The sequence below is a fragment of the Desmodus rotundus genome, chromosome 3, assembly GCF_022682495.2.
Source record: "Desmodus rotundus isolate HL8 chromosome 3, HLdesRot8A.1, whole genome shotgun sequence".
Classification (NCBI taxonomy): Eukaryota; Metazoa; Chordata; class Mammalia; order Chiroptera; family Phyllostomidae; genus Desmodus; species Desmodus rotundus.
In genome coordinates, this window is record NC_071389.1 from 85163881 (window position 1) to 85183536 (window position 19656).

Consider the following 19656-nt stretch of genomic DNA (forward strand, 5'->3'; position numbering starts at 1 on the left):
TTGATTTTAGAGAGACAGAGGAAGGGGGAGAGAGAGAGAAACATCGATTTGTTGTCCCACTTATTTATGCATCCATTGGCTGATTCTTGCATGTGTACTGACCGGGAATGGAACTCACAACCGTGGTATGTGAGGATGATGCTCTAACCAATGAAGCTACCCAGCCTACTTAATAAAAAGGAAGAAAGGAAAGGAAAAAATAGAGAGATTCCCCTTGACTAGCTAGCGTCTTCCTCTGGTTTCAGTTCTAAGCTTTCTGGTCACATGGCACTCCACCTCACGTGGGAGGCAAAGACCCAAACTGCCAGGCTCTGTGTGATTTCACTTTGTGTCGCCGGAGGCAGAAACTCAAAGTGAAACCAATGAAAAAAACCAATGTGTTCTTAATGGTTTTACCCAAACCATAAATCTGTCTCTTGGAGGGAGAGGGGAATCACCCAACATTTGATCCGGTTTCTTCAGCATCTTCCAGAGTAGTATTTGTCAGTTCAGTGAGCACCAGCTGGGACTCACTCAAGGGGGTCATTGAAAATGCAGATTCTTAGGCCTGACCTAGGCCAAGGGAATCAGACAGGAGGCAGGGATTTAAATATTTTAAGGTGCCCTGGTGGTACTGACAGTCATCAGGACCTAATAACAAGGCTGAAGTTGTAGTAGGCTCAGGTTTTCATTGATCACATATCACTTAATGGAAAGTTTCACAAGAGGTTTAAAATACTGTAGCCAACACCTGAGAAGTGATGTGTGTTAGGCATTTCACATTTAAATCTAGGAGTAGACTACTGTTATTAGTGACACTTTACAGAAGAGGAAACTGAGGAACAGATAGGTTAAATAACTTGTCTAGAGTCAAACAGCTGATACACAATTGTCATTTTTTTCCTGGACCCTCAAAGCAAAATCCTGACCTTTGTTAATTACCAACCCCCCCCCCCCAAAAAAAAACCCCAAAACAAAAACTGGCCTAGAGCAGAAATGGGCCCAAAAGGTCGACTTATATTAAACTGTGCCTTGGTATTGTGTTATGTGCCTTAAAAATTGTTCCTTTGGGAAGTCCTCATTGAACATTCAGAGACCCCATGGCCTGGGGTAGGATTCCACAAAGGGAAGGCATTTATAGGAAATTATAGTCTCTCAGCAAACCAGTAATGTCTTAGCAAGTGCCCATACAGAGATGAGAGGACTTTGGAGTAGAATAGAAAAATTAGTATTCATTGAGCTGTTTCCTTGTACCAGGCTCTGTGATTAGTGTTTTACATGTATTTTCCCATTTATTTCTCAAAGAACTCTCTTCACTAACTTCTGTTAATAATCAGTTGGACAGGTAACTAAGGCTTAGTTACATAAAGAAACTCGTCCATAGTCATACAACTTCCGCATTGTGGTTGTGATATGAAGACAATGCCTCTCTCTTTCCAGAGCCTATCCTTATTCCACTGTATTTTATGCTTTTGACTGCATAATCAAATAGAATTCTCTGTTTTCTAGAGAATTGTTATCCATGTGATAGTAACGCAGACATCCCAGTCACTAAGGTCATTGTGAGGTTTAAAGAGACCTTTTTGATGACTTACAATGTCATTGATCACTTGCTTGGCTTTCACATTTTATTCCTCGGTTCTGTTGTCTTTGCCTGGTCTCTGGGACAGGTAAGAATCCTTCAAAGCTAATATTATCATGGCCAGGATCATGGCCTCTAACAGGACTGACAGATGTCTAGAAACTGGAAGAGGACCAGATGTTTTTTAAGAAATACTAGAGCTTTGCCCATAAGCTTTACTCCATTTGGTTACCACAAAAGGGGGTGGCCTTCTGTGCCCTAACTGGGTTCCTTAATTTTCATGAGAGGATGTTCAAAATCTGGTAATGTGCTATATGCAGGTGGGAATTTAATAAAATTGTTTTTAGAGTTCTTGGTCATGAAGAAACCTTAGTAATAATCTAGCTTGCACAGCAAAGGAAACCATCAACAAAATGAAAAGACAACCCACCAAATAGGAGAATGTACTCGCCAATGATACATCTGATAAGGGATCACTAGCCAAAATTTATAAAGAACTTACAAAGCTCAACACCCCCCAAAAAAATCCAGTTGAGAAATAGGCAAAGGACCTGCATAGATACTTCTCCAAAGAGGACATACAGATGGCCAATAGACATATGAAAAGATGCTCAATGTCACTAATCATTAGAGAGATGCAAATTAAAACCACATGAGATATCACTTCACACCTGTCAAAATGGCTATCAGGAATAAATTTTTTAACAAACAAGTGCTAGCGAGGATGTGGAGAAAGGGGAACACTCATGCATTGTGGATGGTGGAAATGCAGATTGGTGTAGCCACTGTGGAAAACAGTATGCAGTTTTCTTGAAAAATTAAAAAATGGAACTGCCTTTGGACCCAGCCAAAGCACTTCTGGAAATTCAAGGAAACTTGAAACACTAATTTGAAAAAATATATGCCCCACTATATTCATTGCAGTGTTATTTAACATTGCCAAGATTTGGAAGCAGCCCAAGTGCCCATCAGTAGATGAGTGGATAAAACCGCAGTGGTACATTTACACAAAGGAATACTACTTGTCTGTAAAAAAGAAGGAAACCTTTTGCAACAGCATGGATAGACCTGGAGAGTATTATGCTAAGTGAAATAAGCCAGTTTGTGAAAGACAAATACCATATGATTTCATTCATATGTGGAATCTAATGAACAAAATAAACTAACAAACAAAATAGAAACAGACTCATAGACACAGAGAACAGACTGACAGTTGTCACAGGGGAGAGGGATTGGGGTCTGGGTGAAAAAGGTGAAGGGATTAAGCAACCACCACAACAAAAAACCTCATAGACACAGACAACAGTCTGATGATTGCCGGGGGGAAAGGAGGGTGGGGGGACATAGAAGAGGATAAGGGGGGATAAATGGTGATGGAATAAGACTTCACTGGGGTTGGTGAACACAATACAATATACAGATGATGTGTTACAGAATTGTACATTTGAAACATACAGTTTTATTAACCAATGTCACCTCAATAAATTCAATTAAAAAATTATCTAGCTTGCCCTGGCTGGTGTGGCTCAGTGGATTGAGCTGGCCTGTGAACCGAAAGGTCGCTGGTTCGATTCCCATTCAGGGCACATGCCTGGGTTGTAGACCAGGTCCCTGGTGCAGGGCGTGTGAGAAGCAACTGATTGACATTTCTCTCACACATTGATGTTTCTCTCTCTCTCTTTCTCCCTCCCTCCCCTCTCTCTAAAAACAAATAAAATCTAAAAAAACAATTTATCGAGCTCAATTTCTCCATCTTACTGAAAAGGGAAGGACATATCTACATATTAAGTGACTTGTTCGGGATAACTAGTGGCAAGACTAGAACCTGTGTCCTGACACCCAGCACAGTACCTTTGTTCTACCCTTTTAATCTGATTACATACTGGCACTGCCTCAGGCTGAATTATGGCATGAATAAGCCATAAGAATTTTAATTTTAAAATGATTCACATGATAAGGCTTTCCTTGAAATGCTATTTTAGATGTCTAAATATACAATGGAAGATGCTGGGAGAAGCTCTCCTAAAATATTATCAAGCCTGCAGGATAGTGTCATACTCAGCAAAGTGGAAAAGCTACTTAGGGATATTACATTTGTTTATATATATATTTAATGGTGAAGAAGAAAACCGAACAAAAAGATAATAAAGGAAGAAGTATATGCTGCAGTCACCATCATCATTACTTTTCAGTCTGTTCAAGGCCGCCTGCCTTACTGTGGAGGCCGCAGACACACATGCATGGGTTGTAACTCATGCCATCCCTCTGACCCAGCGTCCTTGGAGAATGAACATAAGAGCAGAAGGGACCTAATAAAGAAGCCATTCATTAAATTCAGTATTTCATTCATTAAATATAATCCCATCAGTGTTGAATAGATAAGGCAGCAACATCAGGGCTCCTGCCTCTCAATTCATCACTTGGCCCTTCTGCTCCCCTTCATACTAATTTCGTCCCATTGACTTTGCACTGAGAGAGTAGAAAAGCCCCATGGCCTTTTTCTCTCTGACATTTTACTGAAGTGTGATAGTCACACAGAAAGCTGCACATATTATGAACGCACTACTCCCTGAATTTCACAAGGTGAACACACCCCGGCAGCGTTGGAGGACCACACACCTGGTTTCACATTGTGGCTTCACCACTTAACCATCTGCATAACTTCAGGCAAATGTTTTAATCTTTCTGAGCCTCAGTTTGCCCACCTATTAAATGGGAAAGAAATAATAGCATTTCATAGGTATTTGTGGGGAGCAAAAGATAATACATATAATTTACCTGGCATTCTTCTTCCTTTCCCTAATCCCAGGAAAGTTCTGGAAATGAAATCCCTCAAAGTGAAATAGACATGTGGAAGTTGAAAGTTTGTAATGTTTGGTAACAGCTCATATGAGTCAGGAATTGTAATGAATAATATGGACTATAGAAAACAAATGGATACATGTTAACTGCTTCTTTGCTACAACTGATTTTGGCCCATTCTCTTCAAGGGCTCCTCTGAGAAACTTAGTTTGAGGTAGATTAAAGATTCACGCTATGTATTTATTCACATATATCCTGCTTCATCACAAAAAAGGATTACAAAAATACATATAGCACAACAGTATTTAAACTAAATAAATAGGTGAATGGAGGCCAAAGTAGAAATGTAAGCTAAAGCTTGAGGTAAGGTTGATACACAAAGTGCATGAAATTCAGATCATTTGCTAGGTGTGGTTTTCAGAATTGGCTTTGAGCTTCCTACCAGTCAAAGCAAGTAAGGGAAATGATTAGTAACAAAGTTCAGAGTGCCCTTGTAATATGAAAACAAACGAGTGGAGCAGGGGAAATACAGTTTTATTCTGGCACCAAGACCTTCCATGCGTCTTCACAAAGAGAACTTGATGTAAAGTGGTGGGATTCCCCATATTAAATAAAAATGATCTGGTTTATAGTACTGTATCTTAGTACTATTAGTACTGTATACTATATAATACTGTATACACTGCTCTGCCTCAGTGTATACAGGTGGTACAAAACAAATACCTAATTTAGTACAAATAGTCTCATAAATGATCATAAACTGATAAAATTCCATTCTCCATTTTATTGCAGTGATACAGTGCAAATCAATAGTACAGGCTGGTTACATGCATCCAGTAAATCTGTCTGTGAAGTTTCTAACCCCACCAAGCAGTGGCGTGGTGAGCAGGAGTTGTATGTTTAGGCTGGATGGGGAATAATGAATTTTCAACAACTCTTCTAAAGAAGACTCGAAGAGGGAAGCATCATTTTTAGGAAGTGCTTGGGAAAATGAGGTTGGGAGAAGCTGAGGCAGAGTGGACTTTCTAGGTGAAAGCTCCACTCTGAGAGAGATGCAGGCCTGTCCCATGAAGGACTTGACCTTGGGGAGGTGAAAAGTATGCTTCCCTGAAAGGATTATGGTACCCTCACCACTGAAGAGCAGGTTTAGGAGTAGGATAAGGAGGTTCTTTTGGACATGTTGGATTTGCAGCTTCCCTGCATGGGAAGCTATATTCTACACACACAGACACCCCTCACTCACTCGTACCCTTGTCATGTTAGCTGCACTCTCTGGCAGATTCCTGCTGAATGAAGGCCTATACATTGAGGCAAATGATTAAAAATGGGGTTCAGTTTTGAAATTTGGATGTGTGTAAAATAAACTAGCATTAATAGAAACAAATACAATGTTTACTGTTATCAGTGGTCAAGTAGTCGGTCTCAAAAAGTCTGGTTTAGGGGCCCCCAGGGATCCCTGATAATCCTTTCAGTGATCTGGAGAAGCAGCACATGAGGGAGGTCAGAACTGTTTCTGTAACAATAAGATTTGTGTTGTTTTGTTTTGTTTTGTTTTTTTATACTGTTTTGCTCTCTGGACTAACCCAGAGGATACATGATGTGATATCCAGTCACCTTCTCCAGAGCCTGGAATTAAAAGAGATTTGAAAAAATGTAAAGCGATGCACATTTCTAATAAAGTTTTGTTTTGGAAAATAGAGGGTTTTTTTATGTAAAAATATATGCTATTTATGTCAACATGTGATAGGTTTATCATTGTTATTTTAGATAAATTAGATTTAGATTGAGTTTTAACATGGAAAATACCATTATATATAACTGACATAAACAAAAGCTCTTTGGAGTCATCAAAGGAGTCCTGAGAACAAGAAGTGTGAGACCCCCTGTGTTGGGAGCATGTGTACCAGAGTCCATAGTGGCGCCAGGCATTAATCACAGCTCAAAAAGCAGTGTGGTCCCGAAGTTCCAAGACATGCTCTACATCACTGCCTGGACACTACCCTCCAAGCATACACATACAACTGTCCCAGATAGTGTGGGCATATCTGCTTTGTTTATCAGTGTGTTCATAGATATTTAGTTGACATTGGGGTTATGACAAGTATTAAAACAGAAAAGGTCTCAGCCTTCATGGAACTTATTTCTAATAAATGTGTGTTGACAAAGCAGGATTGTCAAGCATTTACAGAACAGGATAAATATATACATATTACAGATAAATACATATACTTGGTATCCAGTTGTGACTCTGGAATTGGTACAAAGTGAACCTCTGACTGAATGAATACCTCTGTTCACTGTGGGCCAGGCCTTGTGCTGAGTGTGTGTGTGTGTGTGTGAACTTCACAGTGATCCTATGCAGTATATAACGTCATGTGCCTTTGCAGGAGAGGAAACTCAAACTCAGAGGGTTTAGATAATGTGTCTAAGTTGTCAGCTAATAAGAGATCAAATCAGGATTTGTGCATTTTTTTAGCATCTTTGACATAGGTAGTCTTTCTGTTTTAAGGAAACAATAGACTTCCCCTTTAACGATCCCCACATCCCAGTTAGAGAAGGGACTGGCCTTGCTGTACTAAGGCAGCATGTCTTTGGACCACGTGCTTGCACAGGTGCAGGGAGCAGCGGCAAAGAAATCTTCACAACCAGGTTGGGGATCTTGCACCACCAAAGCAGCCAGTGAAATAACCACCGCAAGGCCTGTTTTCTCATGTCACCTTTCTGCCAGTGAAGATTTCACATCTTTTCTTTCCTTGCCAGAGCTGAATATTGTTAAGTCTCTCCTAGATTGGACCTTCCTGGACCTGTAAATGGCTTAATTTGGACCCTGATAGGTATGGGGTGCCCAAAATAAGAGGACCTTTGGCTTCGAAGCCACTAAGTTTCAGCCACTTGGGTTTTCCCTGGCAGCTGCCACAGCCTGGAAGAGCCTCCTCTGAGCTTTCTGGTGCACCGGCTCCCCTGCCCCTTCCACCCTCCCACAGAACTCTCTCCATACCTGCCAGGTGACATTGTCACTGGTCAGAGCCCTGTGTAGTGACTGCTTTGTGTATCAGCACCTCCAAAAAGAAAATCCAAAATCTGTGCCTAATTCTGGAGTCTTTCGGAAGTTTCCAGACCTGGAAATGTCTCATCTAAATGGAGATTGCACATGCATACACACCCACAAATAATCTTAATTTCAGGAGGGACTTAGGGCCTCTGCTTGCCAGAGTTTTGAGTGACATCCTAACTCCATGCATATCGTTCTATAGTTTGAAACACTTACTGTGAGTGTAGCCAGTGACACATGGAGAGGTACCTGGAGTGGTGGATGGTGCAGAGAGGAACACTGTTTGTAACATAGCTGAGCTCAAAACGTTCAGGTGTACCAGTTTCTCTGGATGGTTTCTCCTGTGGAAACTGTAGTTAGCTTGCCAGTGAAGCCCCTCACCTGTGATGCCGTGTTTCATCTCACTGTCCTCCCCTTTGTGGCCGCCCGTCATAGCATTTACTTAGCTACAGCAGTCTCAGCTGCAGGCCTCTTGCCCAACTGATCAATCACTCCCTAACCTTTGTACTGTTAGCTTGGTGAACTTTTGGTACATTCACAGGGCAGGCAGGAAAACAATACCTCTGTGCTCAGAACAGTTTCCCCTGTTTTATTCCCCAGTCTCCTCCTTACGTCTTGTAACTCTTTCGACCATAGTTTAAATAAGGGCCCTTCCCCAGCTTTCTCCAATCTGGCATCCTGGTTTGTGTTTGGGGGAGGGGGAATAGAAATTCCAGGAGGGTATTTACAGCTAAGTGTGTTTTTAGCTGGCGAGCAGTAATTGTGAATTTACTCCCTTTCTCAGAAATGGGTAGTCAGCTTCTGCCTTCCACCTGGCGTTTCAGCAGCTGTGTCACGTCCTACCTCAGGGCAAGGCACGTTGGTCCGGGAGGGAGGTATTCTACAGACTGGTGCCCTTCAGAGTTGGGCACCTAACAAAGCAAGTTAGATTTGTTGGTCTGGTTTAACCACAGCCCCTTTGACGACGGTCAGAATCCTTATTTCAAGTAGGGCCCAACCCAGTTGGAGAGACACCCCCCCGCCCCTGCCCAACACACACACACTGGTGCTACTCCACTGGCAACAGTGCTGGTAAAGTGGGGACTTTGGAGTGAGCTGGGGTCATTCTCACCTTAGGCAATTTTACCTGTCTAAACCTGTCTTCTATACAATGGGGGCATGTATCTGCCTCCAAGGGCAGTGGCAAGGGTTAAATGGATCATGTAGGCAAACCTTTGGGCTCAAGACTGAGTCAGGGCTCTTGATACATGCAAACTTTTATTTGTATCCAACTTCATGATCTAAACCTGCTCAAGTGCCAGTTTTTGTTGATCTGACCCCTCCCTACAATTAGCATTAATAAGGCCAAAGGAGACCATGTCCACAAGGGTGTCTGTCGTTCCCTGCTTGGAAGGATGAAAGTGGAAGAGAACAGAGCAGCAATGAGAAGTCATGCTTCAGGCAGCTTGAGACTCCTGGGGAACTGCTAGACAGAAGGCCTGGAGGCGGATGGAAAACAGAGAGGTGCAGGCTGGGGGAGCCATCTGCATATGTGTGTGCCCCAGCCTGCTGGCCAGTTAGGTGCTTTCCCCTCTTTTCCTGACTTCTTTTACTACTGAACGGGCTGCCACCAGATGACTGGAGAGCTTGGCAGGGTTCTGGGACTCTGTACCAATGCCATGCCTCCTGACCGTGGAGCAGACGCAGATGGTGCTTGCACACGCAACGTGGCCTTGTCAGGCTGCCTTCGCACTGACGCTAGCACCAGTGAGTGCAGTTCCACTCCAAGTAGTGAGAAAGAGCCTCAGCTCTGGGAGTCAGGAGACCTGAATGCAAGCCCCAGCTTTGTATAGCTTTGGACCTTTAGTGAGTCACGTCTTTGTGACTGTGTGTGTGTGTGTGTGTGTGTTACACTTGCTAGGCCCTGAGGTCTTGCCCACATGGACATGTGCGCATTTGAAACCCTCTCTCTGGGCCTTTTCCTTAGAGGCAGCCCCACCTGGTCAGGATTAGTACCCGAGGAGCAGTTTCTAACTACCAGCACCTCTCAAACCCTGATCTGTTTTTGAAAAATTAGTTTTTGCACTCTTCTACACAACTGTGACCAATGTTGCTGGAACTGGGAACTCACCAGCTCCCAGCACACCCTGCAGCCCAGCTGCCCTGCTGCTTGCCCTCAGTTCAGCCTCTCAGCTTCCACCAGGAACCTGCTTCTCCTCTGCCACACAACTGAGAGTTAGAAACTTACCAATGAATCTTTGGCTCTTGCTGTGCTCTTCCTGAATGAGTCGTAACTCCCCCCCTTTTTTTTTCTAGCTTTGCTCTCTGATCTCAAGAGCCACATCCAACAGAATGCTCGTGTTTTGTTTTTTTTTAAGTTTTTTTTCAATATCTCTATTAATCAAAATGACCTTGGTTTAAATCGCATGCCTTACACAGACAGAACTCACTTAGAAGACTAGAGTTGTTCGTTAGAAAGTGAAAGTAGCTGATAATCCTTTTTCATATGTGAAAAAACCAGCAAGTCGTTTAAACCTTTTTCCTCCTGGTAACTTAGAAACAATAGCAAAGTTACTTGAATTGTGTCGCCTTTTATTTTTCCCTCCTTGTGCCTAGGATAAAGATGTCGTAGAAGCTTTTATGTTCCACTCTCCTGCTAAACTCTTTAGGTAGGAAAATAATTGGCTTTTTCCTTAAGAGGAGGGTAGGAACAGACTGTGTCTGAGCTATTCTTTTGCAAATCCCGGTGGGTAGTGAATAATAAAGTCTGTCTAGCTTCTAGTCCGCAGCTCTTCTCACTTTCCTTTGAACAAGGGCAGTAAGTTGCTCTTTTCCTGCTCAGTTCTCACACTGAAAAAATCCAGTAGGTGGCCAAAGAGTCTTTAAAAGACTAAAGACAGCTTCAGCGAGCCATTGGAAAGAAAAGTGTGCTTGTAACTTTGTCCAGCAAACAATGCTGGAGAAGTTGAATAGTGCTTCTGGATCCCGGCTTAGGGACAGGTGACTTATTTAGGCAAGTTACAAATGGACATGTTTGACTACAGCTAAATTAAGTCCTCAAAATAATCCCCCAAACTGGGGCTCAGACTGTTGAAGCAAGTACTCAGGCCAGACCTCTCAGCTGGCCTCCTTCTAGCTTCATTTTAGAACAAGGTGTCATCATTTGTGGCGCCACAGAAAGAGCGTTGCAGGGCTCTCTATGGAGCGTGAAAGAACTCTGTCAGCACCGCAGGAGCCAAACCCCAGGAGTTCCGTGGGCTGAGAACTTTGCCCTTTGTAAATTGCTTTTGTAAGAAACTCTAAGTTGAGGAGACGGAGATAAGGAAATTGCTATTGCTTGGCACTGTTTTGTGGTTCTAGCGTTGTGTCCTGTGGTGTCCCGTGTTCTTTGATTTGAGTTATGTGAAGCTAAGAAGCAAACACCACCCTGCTCTTGTTACCTAGAACTGGCTACAGCTCAGTGCACAGCTGGTTACCTGTATGAGCTGTGTCACTGAATGTTGCCAGGAGCAATCTTCATCTTTGAGTAAAATACTCATTGAATGTGACTGGTGCCTTCAGCAGTCTCATGTACACACACACACACACAGCAGTAAAATATACATTACATAAAATTTACCATTTTAGCCATTTTCGGGGACATTAAGTGCCTTCATATTGTGCTATCATCACCGCCATCCATCTCCCCATCGCCCCACTGCCCAGCCACTGGCACCCACCATTCTACTTTGTATCTGATATAAATGATCATAGAGTATTTGTTTTTTTGTATCTGGCTTATTTCAGTCAGCATACTTTCCTCAAGATTCATCCATGTTGTAGCATCTGTCAGAATGTCATTCCTTTTTAAGGCTGGATAATATTCCTTTGTACGTGAACACAACATTTTGTTTATCCATCTGTGAACACCTAGGCTGCTTCCACTTTTTTGATGTTGTGAATAATGGGCTTTTGATTCTCTTGGGTAGACATGCAGAATTGGAATCACTGGATGGTAGGGTAGCTCTACTTCTAATTTTTTGAGGAACTGCCATACAGTTTTTCATAGAAGCGGTACTATTTTCTATCCCCACCAGCAGTGCACAAGAATTCATTTTCTCCACATCCTTGCCAACAGTTGTTGCTTTTTGATTTTTTGATACTAGGCATCCTAATGAGCAGAAGGTGGTGTCTCATGGTGCTCTGGGACAATGGTTGCTGTAATGTTGGTGTTTGCTGACATGCACAGCTGAACTCTCCTGCTGGGTTCTGTGGGATAGAACAAGGCCCGAAGAGAAGGCCCCTTACCCTTTTTGTTTCCTGGAGTCTGTAGCTGCAAGCATGTGTTCTGTCTGCCCTAGCTGAGCTCTGAGGCTCTTCTGGACCACTACGGAGAGGAGACGTGTGAGCAGGACTTGCTCTTAGCTCTATCCTGAAGAAAGGAGGCTTAGTAGCTTGGGATGGGTCAGGACTCCTTGAAGATTTTTGTCCCAAGCACATAGGCAGGAGCTGAGGCACTTAACTGGACCAGTCTGCTGAGGTGTGTGCTTTCATTGGGAGGCTAACTCATCACTGACACATTTTTTAGTTTTACAAAGATCTTCTACTGCTTTTAAAAAAGACACTTGCCTACTGCAAAAGCATTAGTTTTCTAGGGTAAATGGAAAGATGCAAGACCTATTTATCACAGGTTTATGTTTTAAGTGGAATGATTGCTTTTTAGATGATTTTGAAAATTGTGTCTCCAGTCCCAGATTCTGTAATACAAGGAGACAACACACACAGTTCAATATGTGTAAGACTCTCTACTTAAATTAGTAAAATACAGTAATGCTATTACATGAGATTTGGGAAATAGAAAAAATATAACCCTCTTCACTTCTTTTTATTATTTTGGTAAATTTATTTCCAGTCCTTTTCATTTATTTTTTAAACACGTAGCTGTAATAATATGTACATATAGTGTAAATAAACTTTCCTAAAGGTTTATGCCCATTTACAATGCCACTAACAATATAGCATATGAAAGTATTCACTCATTTTATTATACCTCGACGGACTTTGGGCATTTTTTCTAATTTAAGAAACAACTAAAAGCTACTTTGCTTAATATATATTTGTTTTGTAATTTTTGTTACAAAATATTTTTTCCAGTTTGTGTTTTGCTTTTTTATGTTCGACACAGAGATGGTTCACATTTATTTTTCCCTTCCTTCTTTCCTTCCTCCCTCCCTCCTTTCTTTCCTTCCTTCCTTCCTCCCTCCCCTTAGAGCTTAGGAGAAAGAGTTAGGCAAGGACAACGCACCTGGGGAAGGGGATGGGGAAAGGCTTAGACGTGCTCCACAAAGAGAGCTGCAGAGATGGTTTATATTTCTGTATGGTTAAGCCACATATGGTTAAACCACTGGTTTTCAACCTTTTTCATCTTGCGGCACACATAAACTAATTACCAAATTCTGCAGCACACCACAAAATATATTTTTTGCCAATCCGACAAAAATTGGTATAGTTTTGATTCATTCACATCACACACACTGCTATTGTTGTGTTGACTGTTGTCCTTTTTTTTGACAGTCTAAGGGAAAAAGGTCAGTGCCCCTGACTAAATAGTCAGGTAAATTGCATGTTTTAAGAATTCTTGTAGCACACTGGTTGGAAATTGCTGGGTTAAGCAATTTATGTTCTTTTCTTTTTTATACATCCCTTTAATTTCTAATTTTATGTAGTCTATTCCTTATTTGCATTCAAGTTTAAAATTTCTTTCCCTCCCAGTGCTAGAATACATTTTTTTCTCCCCAGCAGTATGACAAATATTGTTTTATTCTTATTTTTCTGTTTTAAAAATACATTTCTAACTGTTGACCCTAAGGAATTTATTTGGTGTAAGGTGTGAGGTAAGAATTTACCTTGATGTTTCCCCCAAATTGGTAGCCAATTGTTCCAACAATAACTAATTACTGAATAATTCTGTCCATCTCTGATGATTACTGGTGCTACCTTTAACATACTGACTTCTAGTAAGTATATTAGATGTAGTCCTAGTTTATCTATTCTTTTCTATTAATTGCTTTTCTTTTCTTGCATAGTCCTAGGGTCTTTTAACTATAGACGTATAATTGTTTTAATATTACTACCCCTTTTGCCTATAGTTCTTTGCAAAATTTTCTGGACTATTTTTACTTGTTTGTTTCTTTTAGACACATGGCAATTATCTCCCTATAAAATATTTAATCCAGTTGGGGTTTTGATCAGAATTGCATTTAACATAAAAATTAAATTAGCATATACATTTTAAATATTGAAATTTATTCTTCCTATCTAAATCTTGCCTCATCTCTATTTCTTATTACATACACACATACACACACACACACACAGGGTTTTTTTTCCCTTTCTTTGGTTACACACAAATCTTGTTGAATTTATTGCTTTGTGAATGGGGTTTTTTAAATTAGACTTTTGTGAGGGTTATTGCTTTCATATAGGAAACGTGTGTGTGCACACATGTGCCTTATAACTATCCACTTCATAGAGCAAAGCATTGAAAAGAACACAGTCTGTGCAGTCTTTGAGATTGGTCAGCCTTGAGTTTGAATTTCAGCTCCCTGCCACTTAACAGATGCCTGACCCTGAGAATACAGCGGTACAATGTTGGAAACACAGGGTTTTAATAAGTGATAGCTATCACTGTTAGGTTTCTCTTGAATATAGTTTCCCCTTCATTTCTTTGGGTTTTCTATTTAGACTATGATATCATCTATAATTAATGATAATGTTAACTTTTTTCTCCCCAAATTTAAATATCTTTATCTGTTTCGTGTCTTATCGCATTGGCCAGAAAAACTTGCAAAACAATACTAAATAATTTTTTTCTCTCTAGGAGATTTTTATTCTTATTTTTAAAGGAATTCCTCTAGCTTTTCACTATGAAGTATAAAGTTGGCTGTGGTTTGAAATGGATACCATTTATATGTTGGAGAAGTGTATTTCAGTTCTTACCTTTTAAATGTTTTAAAATTAGAAATCAGTTATCTCAGAAGATTCATACAATTTGAACAATTTTATTTATAAATTCAAATATTGATGTTACCTAAGAGGAAAGGTAGAAAATTAAGGATCAATCCTATCTTGAATATACATGTTATTATTTCCTCTAAAAATACCTATCTCTGAGATTTTTATAAATCCTCTTATGGATTTTAATACTGAAAAGCAATTAATCTCCCAGGGGTGAGCTGGTGATGGTGGTAGGTTGGAAACCTTCCTTTTAATGCCTGACTGCTAGCTTCTTTATATAGAAATCTGTACCATGCTTTTATATCTGGTTCGGGTTGCACGGGAACCTTTAATCTTTGATTCTTACTTTGAATTTCCATGTATACCAAAATTTAGAACATTTAAATTTTATAATCTTAAACTAGGTATTCTTCTGATTAAAGTCTACTGGTATTTTAAAATAAAAATTGTCTTCCTGATATAAAAGTAATCTATATTTATTGTAGAAATTTGGAAAATGTGGACAAGCACCAAAACAAAAATTAAAAATGGTACATACAGTTTTGTAAGATTTTTTTCACTTACTGTATTTTGAACATTTCCCAATTTTAAGTAGTTTTATACATAATGATTGCTAATGGTTAACATGTTATTCCATCATGAAAATATTTCACCATTTATGTATCAAAGCCCTATTAGTAGACATTTAGCTTGTTTTTAGTTTTTAATAATGGTAAATAATTTAATGACAACCATCCTTATACAAATATCTTTGTTATATCTCTGGGAAAGTTTCTAGAATTCTTTTTTTAGAAGTTGAATGGCTGGCTGAAAGAGGTATACATTTTTAAGGACAAAATGCTTAAATTTTTAAATCTTTGTTTAAGGTAATTGAAAGCAATATCACTCCCAAAACATATATCTATTTTTCTTAGTTTTGCCAAAATTAGATGTTGAAATTTTAAAATATTTTTGCTAATTAATAGGGAAAAATATCTTACAGGATATTTCAATGTACATTTCTTTTGTTATCACTGATGTTTAACATTAAAAATATGTTCATTAAGTATTTATATGTGTTCTTCTGTAAATCACTTTGCCCACTTTGTAGCTGAGGTGTTCTTTTAATATTGACTTTTTAAAAAGTCAATAGAGCATAAAAGTTAGGAGCATGGAACTGAGAAACAGTTATATATCCAAATCTCCGTTCTGCTACTTATTCACTATGAGACCTTGGACATGTTACTTCTTAGCCACTCAGTGTTTCCATTTCTTTATTTTAAAAGTGGAACTGCCCTGACTGGTGTGGCCTCATCCCAACTGAAATATCACCAATTCAATTCCCGGTCAGGGCACATACCTAGGTTGCAGGTTCAGTGTATGAGAAACAACAAATCTATGTTTCTCTCTCACATCATTGTTTCTTTCTTCTCTTTCTCCCTCCCTTGCCGCCCTCTGAAAATAACAAATAATGAAAAATAAAAAATACAAGTGGAACTAATTGTATCTCCCATATAGGATTATGAAGCGATCTTGAGTGCAAAGCACTTAGCTTGTCTTACACCTAATAAGGGCTAAATACAATGTAGCTTTTATCATATTGAGGTTCTTCACCAACTCTGCCTGTAAAGATGCTTTTTTCCTAGTTTGTAATTTCCCTTTCAATTTAGCCTATAGTGTCTTTTATGTATTTAAACTTAAAATTGTTATGTAAATGAAATGTAGCTTATTCCTTTATAGCTATTCCTTTTCCCTAAAAAACCCTTCTATACCCCTGATGATCAGATAAATATGTACCTACTTTTCTTCTGGTTCTTTTATCATTTTATGTTTTACATTTAAATTTGAAACATTAGAATAAATTTTATTTAGCCTTTGGTGTAAAGTTAGTGTGAAGTTACTATTTGGTATAATTTTTTTTCTTCTTTAAAACACTTTTATTGATTGATTTTAGAGAAAGGAAGGGGGAGGGAGGGAGGACGAGAGAGAGAGAGAGAGAGAGAGAGAGAGAGAGAGAGAGATTTGTTGCTCCACTTATTTATGCATCCATTGGTTGCTCCTTGTATGTTCCCTGACCTGGGATCTAACCCACAGCCTTGGCATATGGGGATGGCATTCTAACTGTCTGAGCTACCCAGCCAGGACAGATTTTTCCCTTTCAGTTGTTCTAACTACATTAACTAATCTATCCTTTTGTCCCAGTAATTTGAAATGCCATACTTCTCATATACCCAATACTTGCAGAATTTCTGCTTGATTCCATCGATTTGTCTATCATTACATTGGCACCATAGCATAGTGGATATAGCATATGCGCATTATGTACATTCTAGCTTTATTGCATGTTTAGTATCTGGATGCACTCATCCCCTCTCCCTCCTGTATATATTTTTTTGGAACTGGAAATTTGTTTGTGTATGTAACTACAGGCTCACAGCCTACTCGAGATTTAAATGTTTCTGCCACTCTATTCAGTGCAGGAGAGAGAACTTGGGCTTTAGACTTCTAGGACTTGGATTCCACACTTGGTTCCACCACTTCCTAATTGTTCAAGTTGGGCATATCATTCACTCTCTGTGTACCTTAGGCTGTCTATTGAAGTAATCATGTGAAAATCAGTACTTACTCCAAATTCATCTGAAGCAACAAGACACATCACTCACATCTGTCCCACTCTAGAAAATAAGTCATTGTTTTAATGCTGCAGAAAATTTCAAAGTCAGTATTTTGATTAGAACTATTGTATCTTGTCGATTGTCACCATAATATAACTTAAATAACGTTAAGATGGTATGAGCCACTTTATAAGCACCTTGTATGCATACACATCACATGTGTATAAATTCAGCTTCATAATCATACTCATAAATGAATAATGATCATGGGGCAGTTAAGAAATAATGACCTTGATGTGGCACTTTTGTGGGTTGTTTTTTTTTTAAGATTATGTGAGGAGTATGATGCAACCTTAACACTTTCATTGGATCAAGATGTATGTGTTTGGCTGCAAAATGTAAGTATTAAGTATCAAAGTTTTATATGTATAATAACAGTTACAGTTTACTGTACACCTATCATGGGCCAGATGCCTGTTTTGCATGCCTTATGCATGTCATCTCTTTTAATCCTCATGACAGTGCCCAGGTGGTAGTGACATCTGTTTTGTAGTTGAAGGAACTGAAGTTCACCAGATTGGACACCTGTATTAGTGACAGCCAGTAAGTGTTAGGGCCAGGATGGAACCCAGAGCTGTCTCATGTCCTAGTCAATGCTTTTTCCATGTAATCTGCCACATCCAAGTACATTTGTAGCTTTTGTTTTGCTTTACAAAAGCCAATTTCTGAGAAGCTGGAAGAAAAAGAAAAAACTTCTTTTAGCTGAGCCTGAAACTTGGATTTTAGTTTAGGAATAAAATACCATCTGATACACAATGTTATGGCTGTAATCCGCAGGATATTTGAAGAACTGATGCAATTATAGTGTAAAGATAAACTGCGGGGAAGAAGAATGGATTTGATGTGTGTTTTAAAATTTGAATTACCTGTATTGTCTATCACATTCTGTAGATAATTGCTTCAAATCCTTGACTTTGATGAAGATACTTATGACATTAAACATAGTCACATCGTACTTACCTGGCAGAGGAGATGCCCTCATCACAAAGGTGGTTTTCCAGGGCGAAGCTTGTGCATTGCACTCCGGATGTACTGACCCCTGAGACACCCCAAACGTGGGAAACTCGACTGCATAATTTGTGGCAGTGAGGGACTGTGTTCATGCTCTCCCCTAAAAATTAAAAAAAAATTTTTTAAAGATAGTCACTTCATATAATGGATTTAATGAAAGGATTTAATATTTTTCCTTATAACAAAATCATTGCATGCTTATTGTAGAGAAATAAGAAAATAGAGATAAACAGAATGGTGAAAGAAAAAGTCCCTCATAATCTCATAGCCTGGAAATAACCACTGTTTAACTTTTTGGTGTCCACGGTTCTGTATCTTTTTTAATTTATCTGTGAGTATATAATTTTTTTTATAAAAATGGGGTTATCTATTTGTAGCCAGATTTTTTTCACATAAAATATATCATGAACTTTAAAAATGAAATTAAGTATTCTCCAGGATCATTTTTAAATTTAATTAAATATAGTTGGTATACAATATTATATTAGTTATATTAGTTACAAGTGTACAATACAGTGATTCGACATTTTTATACCTTACAATGCATTCACCCAACTAATATAGTAATAATCTGTCACTGTGCAAATTAATCACCGTATTATTGATGATATTCTCCTACCTTTCCCCTACCTTCCTCCTCTCCCCATTTTTCCCACCTCCTCTCCCCATTGGTTTCTGTCCAGGATCATTTTTAATAGGTATCAAGTATTCATTTCATGGATGTATGATAGTTTAGTAGTTAGTTTCCGATTCTTAAACAGGTTGCTTCCAGTTGCCTTTACTTGTGGGATTATCACAAATTTTACTTACTATGATATCTAACACTGTCTTATTCCTTTAGGCTCTTCTCATTCCACTGTGTCTACACATAGGCAATTAGATGCCAACATCCTAGCATATAGCTCTAATGAAATTGCTCTAGTTTGTAGTTACCCCATACACTTGGGCAGATAAGGTTTAGGCTGTGGAGGCTGTATCAGTCTGCTAAGGCTGCCATAACAAGGTAGTATAGACCGGGTGGTTTAAGCAACAGACCTTTATTTCCTCACAGTTCTGGAAACGAAAAGTTCCAATTCAAAGTGTCAGCAAGGTTGGTTTCTTCTGAGGCCTCTCTTCTTGGCTTGTTGATGCTGTTCTTCTTCCTGTGTCTTACATGGTCTTCTGTGTGTGTGTGTGTCTGTGTCTGTGTCTTAATCTACTCTTCTTACAAGGACATTAGCCACTTGGATTAGGTCCCACCCTAAAGACCTCATTTTACCTTCATTACCTGTGTAAAGTCCCTATGTCCAAACCCAGTCATGGCATGAGGCACTGGGGGCCAAGACTTCAGCATATGAATTTGGCAGGGACGCAGTTCAGCCCACAACAGAGGCGTATAACTTTATTGTAAACGGTCCTACTGAGGAGGCAATTTGTAGAGCAGCTTTTAAAGTGTCATGACAATTTTTTGTTTCACACACGGTGAACAACTCTGTAGGCCTGCTGCGTTGTTGCTTAGCAAATCTTAGCCTGTAAGACTCACTAGGGCAGGGATCGTGTGTGCTTTGCTTGCTGTTGTATGTAGAGCCTGGAACATCATCAGTGTCTACCAATGTTGATTG

General features: G+C 39.4%; 1 protein-coding gene and 1 non-coding gene across 2 annotated transcripts in view; both read left to right on the forward strand.

Annotated features, from left to right (window-relative positions):
- The window catches only part of RREB1 (ras responsive element binding protein 1), a 175046-nt gene that overhangs the window by 13397 nt on the left and 141993 nt on the right, over positions 1-19656 (forward strand). The window lies entirely within an intron of this gene.
- LOC112297676 (U1 spliceosomal RNA) lies at positions 17997-18158 on the forward strand. The gene has a single exon (XR_002974081.2). It is a non-coding gene; the product is annotated as a U1 spliceosomal RNA (small nuclear RNA).